At 37.0% G+C, this 6,123-nt stretch overlaps 1 pseudogene; it reads left to right on the top strand.

Annotated features, from left to right (window-relative positions):
• Positions 1-4,543: 4,543 nt before the first annotated feature.
• LOC105988532 lies at positions 4,544-4,927 on the top strand (annotated as a pseudogene).
• The last annotated feature ends 1,196 nt before the right edge of the window (positions 4,928-6,123 follow it).

Raw genomic sequence — 6,123 nt, 5'->3', positions numbered from 1 at the left:
GACAGCTGAAGGAATCCAGGGATACCACAAAGGGAACACTGAATGGAGCCTAACAGAAGGAAAGGGAGTCTAAGAAAACCATAACCAATCAACTAAGGGATTTGAGAAGAAACACTGAACACCAAATTAAGGAAGTAAAGAAGTTCATACAATATCTAAAACAAGGCTCCAACAAAGAATTTGAACCCATCAAAGCTGACCAATTAGAAGGAAAAGAAATTTTAAAAAAAATAGAAAGTCTTGACGGTAGGTTTGATCTTGCAGAAAATCGAATCTTGAGGACTGAAGATAACCTAGATGTTATAAGAGCAAGAACATACAAGACAAATCCAAGAAATATGATAGATCTATTCAACATTTGGAAGACACCATCAGAAGGCCTAATCTAAGGATAATGGGTGTAGAGGAGCACCTAAAGACAGAAATTAATGGTCTAGGAAATTTATTTAACAGGATCCTAGCAAAGAACTTCCCAAACATAGAAAAAGATAGGCCTATTCAGATACAAGAAGCTTTTAGAACCCCAAATAGACCAGACCAGAACAGGACATCCCACCATCACATTATAATCAGCACAAGATCAATTCAGAACAAGGAAAGAATCCTTAAAGCTGTCAAGGAGAAAAGGTCAATCACCTATACAGGGAAACCAATTAGAATAATCTCAGATTTTCAGCAGAGACAATTAAAACAAGAAGATCTGGGAATTATGTATTCCATGACCTAAAGACAAACAACTCTCAACCAAGAATACTGTACCCAGCTAAACTCTCCTTCATAACTGAAGGCCAAATAAAAACCTTAGATAACAAAACTGAAAGAATATATCTCCACCAAACCAGCCTGAAAAAACACACTTAAAGATATCCTACACATAAAAAAACAAAAAGAGCACAATAAAAGCCAAGAAACTGCACCTAAACTGAGAATCTAAGAACTATAGGAAGAACCCAGTTGTCACAACCCTCAAGAAGGTGAACATGGCAGGAACTCCCAAACACCTCGCAGTGCTAACACTCAACATTAATGGACTTAACTCGCTGATTAAACGACAAAGATTGTCCAGTTGGATTAAAAATCAAGATCCCTCTATATTCTGCCTTCAAGAGTCACATCTTGCCCATAAAAACAAACATATTTTGAAAGTGAAAGGCTGGAATAAAATCTATCAAGCAAATGGTCCCCATAAACAGGCAGGAGTTGCAATCCCAATATCAGATAAAATAGACTTCAAATTAAAATTAGTGAGAAGAGATAAAGAAAGTCGCTACATACTAATTAAGGGATCTCCCCATCATGAAGGTATTACAATTCTAAATATCTATTCAATAAACAACAGAGCACTCAAATTTATCCAAAAAACACTACTTTCCCTCAAATCTCACATAGACCCAAAGATCTTAATTGTTGGGGACATTAGCACACCACTAGCCCCACTAGATAGATCAGCTCAGCAAAAACTCAACAGAGAAACTGCAGATCTAAACAGCTGCATAGATCAACTAGATTTAACAGACATCTACCAAATATTTCACCCAGCAACATCAGAATATAAGTTTTTCTCAGCAGCACATGGAACATTTTCCAAAATAGACCACATTTTAGGTCACAAAGCAAACTTGTCCAAATTCAGAAACATTGAAGTTATGCCCTGAATTCTCTCAGACCACAAGGGAATAATATTAGAACTCAACACCAAAAAACACCAAAGAAAGCCCTGAAACACATGGAGGATGAACAACACACTGTTGAATCACCAGTGGGTCATGGAAGAGATTAGAAAGGAAATTCAAATGTTCATGATATTCAACAAAAATGAACACACAAATTACCAGCTTCTCTAGGACACAGGAAAGGCAGTACTCAGAGGCAAGTTTATAGCTCTGAGCTCCTACATCAACAAATTGGAGAGATCTGAAACCAACAATTTAATGAGACATTTGAACTCCTTGAAAAAGAGAAGCAAGCTAAGCTCCAATCCAGTAAACGGAAATAAATTAATTAAATTAATTCAGAATTAAACGAATTAGAATCCAAAAAAATAGAAAGAACAAAACAAAGAGTTAGTTCTTTGAAAAAATTAACAAAATTGACAGACCCTTAGCAAATCTTATCAGAAAAAACAGAGAACCACCAAAATAAATAAACTCAGAGATGAGAATGGAAACATCATCACAGAAACAACCAAGATTGAGAACATTATAAGGGAATATTTCTCAAACTTTTATACTAATAAGTCTGAGAACCTGGAAGAAATCGACCTTTTCCTAGCAAATATTGACATGTCGAAACTAAACCAAGAGGAGTTAAACCAACTTAACAGGCACATATCAAGCATTGAAATAGAAAGAGCACTAAGAGACCTCCCACCTAAGAAAAGCTCAGGACCAGATGAATTTACAGCAGTATTCTACAAGGCCTTCAAAGCAGCACTTACTCCAATACTCCTCCAACTCTTCAATGAAATTGAAAGAGAAAATTCACTACTGTACTCTTTCTATTAAGCCATCATAATCCTCATCCCAGAACCAGGCAGGGACTCATCAAAGAAAGAGAACTATAGATCCATTTCTTTGATGAACATCCATGCAAAACTTCTCAACAAAATTTTGGCCATTTGACTTCAAAAATTCATCCAAAAGTTCATACACCACGATCAAACAGGATTCATTTCAGAGATGCAAAGCTGGTCCAATATACACAAATCAATTAATATAATTCATCACATCAACAAGAGCAAGGATAAGAACCACATAGTTATCTCAATAGATGCATAAAAAGCATTTGACACAATCTAACACCCCTTTATAATGAAGGTTCTGGAAAAATTAGGAATCCATGGAACATTCCTCAATACAATAAATGCCGTATATGACAAACCTACAGCTAGCACTATATTTAATTGTGAAAAACTAAAGCCACTTCCTATAAACTCAGGAATGAGACAAGGATGTCTACTCTCTTCATTTCTCTTCAATTTAGTATTAGAATGCCTAGCTACAATAATAACACAAGAAGCAAATATAAAATGGATCCAAACATGGAAAGACGAAGCAAAATTCTCTCTCTTTGCAGATGACATGATTTTGTATTTAAAAGATCCCTCAGACTCCACTCCCAACTTAATCAAGCTGATTCGAAACTTTGGCAAAGTAGCAGGGTATAAAATTAACCCTCAGAGCTGAGAAGGTGGCTCAGTGGTAGAGTACTTGCCTTGCATGCCAGAGGCCCTGGGTTCGATTCCTCAGCACCACATAAGCAATAAGAAAAAAGCCGGAAGTGGCGCTATGGCTCAAGTGGTAGAGCGCTAGCCTTGAGCTGAAGAGCTGAGGGACAGTGCCCAGGCCCAGAGTTCAGGCCCCACCACCAGATCAAAAAAAAAAATTAACCCTCAACAATCAATGGCTTTTCTGTGTGCCAAATGAGAAGAGTGCGGCTGAAATCAGGAAAGCAGCTCCATTCGTAATAGCCCCTAAAAATATAAAATTCCTAGTAATTAACTTAACCAAAAAGTGAAGGACCTCTGTGATGAAAACTTAAAAAAAAAACCTGAAAAAGGAAATCAAAACAGAACTTAGAAATTGAAAAAAAACTGCCATGTTCCTGGATTGGAAGGATCAACATCATGAAAATGGCAATTCTTCCCAAGGCTATCTACAAATTCAATGCGATACCTATCAATATTCCAACCTCATTCTTCAAGGAAATAGATGAGGTAATCCAAAAATTCATATGGAACAATAGAAGACCCCGAATAATAAAAACAATCCTTAACAGAAAGAACAGTGCTGGAGGAATATCAATACCAAATTTCAAACTCTACTACAAAGTCATAGTAATCAAAACAGCTTGGTACTGGCACAAGAACAGACCTTAGGACCAATGAATAGAACTGAAATCCCAGAAATGAACCCACAGACATATAGCCATCTAATCCTCGATAAGGGAGCTAAAAAAATAGAATGGAAGAAAGACAGCCTCTTCAGGAAAAGGCTGGCAAAATTGGTTAATCACTTGTAGAAAATTAAAACTAGATCTTTATATATAATCCTGCACCAGAATCAACTCCAAATGGATCTTGAAGTCAAATGACCTGGAAGTCAAAGCAGATACTCTGAAAACATCACAGGATAGAATAGGAGAAACCGTAGGTCTCCTTTGCACAGGCAGAATTTTTCTTAATAGATACCCCAAAACACAACAAATCAAAGAAAGGTTGGACAAATGGGATTGTATGAAGTTGCAGAACTACTGCATGGCAAAGGACACAGCTAGCAAAATCAATAGAAAGCCTCAGATTTGGAGATGATCTTTACTAGCCATACAACAGACAAGGGTCTCATATCTAAAATATACCTGGAACTCAAAAAATTAAATCCCCCAACAACAAATCCTCAAAAAATAACTGCCCAATAAATAACTGGGCTAAAGACTTAAAGAGAACGTCTCTGGGTCCACCGCTGCGACCTCCTCCAGCCGCTGTGGTGCTGCCTGTGTGCTCCTTTGGTGCGGACCGGGGACCTATTTTGTGAAGCGGCATCTGATGGCTGGCTAAAAGCCCAAGGAAGGAGTCAAGACTGAGAACAACGATCATATTAATTTCAAGGTGGCGGGCAGGATGGTTCTGTGGTGCAGTTTAAGATGAAGAGGCATACACCACTTAGTAAACTAATGAAAGCCTATTGTGAACGACAGGGTTTGTCAATGAGGCAGATCAGATTCCAATTTAATGGGCAGCCAATCAATGAAGCAGACACACCTGCACAGTTGGAAATGGAGGATGGAGATACAATTGATGTGTTCCAGCAGCAGACAGGAGGTGTCTACTAAAAAAGGGAACCTGCTACTTTGCTCCAGAACTTTGTTCTTACAGACCAAGAATACATTCTTAATTAGAAAACTGCAATTTGGTTCCACCACATCCTGACTACTACAGTATAGTTTTCCCTATTCTTTCATTTTCCCCTTCCCCATTCCTTTATTGTACATAAATTAACTGGTGTATGTGCACAAGCATATTGCTTTTCTTTTTTCTTTTTTTTTCTTTTAAACTAAATGGCCAATGGTATATTTTAATTGACATCAAATGGAGATGGGATGGGGAAAATACTGGTTCTGTGAAAATATCCCCCTTCTCCAGTCATGGCATGCTCACTCACCTTTTATCTTTATATTTCAGTAAGTTATTTTGCTCTCACTGTTTTAACAAAAAAAGAAAAAGAAAAAAACAACAAAACTCCTTGCATACCTTGTTTGATTGGAGAATTTTAATGTTTTCATTTATCATTGTAAAACAATTTTATAACTTTTTTGCATGTAGCTGTTACATGTAGGGCCATCTGTCTTAAGTAGGGGTAAATTACTCTTAAAAAAAAAAGAATCCTAGATAGTTTTCCCTTCAAGTCAAGCATCTTGTTGTTTAAATAAACTTCTTGTTTAAAATGAAAAAAAGAGAACATCTCTGAAGAGGAAAGAAGGATGACCAATAGACACATGAAGAAATGCTCAACATCTCTAGCCATAAAAGAAATGCAAATCAAAACAGCATTGAGATACTACCTCATCCCAGTTAGAATGGCTATAATCAAGAACTCTAATAACAACAGATGCTGGAGGGGATGTGGACAGAAGAAAACCCTACTGCATTGTTGGTGGGAGTGTAAACCAACCACTTTGGAACGCAATATGGAAGTCCCTCAAAAGACTCCACATAGAGCTCCCCTATGACCCAGAAATCCCACTTTGGCACATTTATCCCAATGATCACAAACAAGACCATACTAAATCTACCAGCACAACTATGTTTATTGCAGTATTTTTCCCATAGCTAAGATATGAAACCAACCCAGATGCCCCTCAGTAGATGAATAGATCAAGAAAATGTGATATATATATTATTCCATTGTATCTATCTATCTATCTAGATAGATAGATAGATAGATAGATAGATACAATGGAATTCTATTCCTCCATCAGAATGAATGGCATTGCCCCTTTTGTTAGGAAATGGAAAAACTTGGAAAAATTATATTAAATGAAGTAAGCTAGGCCCAAAGAAACATAGGTCCCATGGTTTCCCTTATTTGCAATAACTAGTATATGTCTGAGACTAGCAGAAAACAT

Source organism: Dipodomys ordii, unplaced genomic scaffold (genome assembly GCF_000151885.1).
Source record: "Dipodomys ordii isolate 6190 unplaced genomic scaffold, Dord_2.0 Scaffold49, whole genome shotgun sequence".
Lineage (NCBI taxonomy): Eukaryota > Metazoa > Chordata > Mammalia > Rodentia > Heteromyidae > Dipodomys > Dipodomys ordii.
Note: the sequence above shows the minus strand (reverse complement) of the source record. Positions and strands in the feature narration are given on the sequence as shown.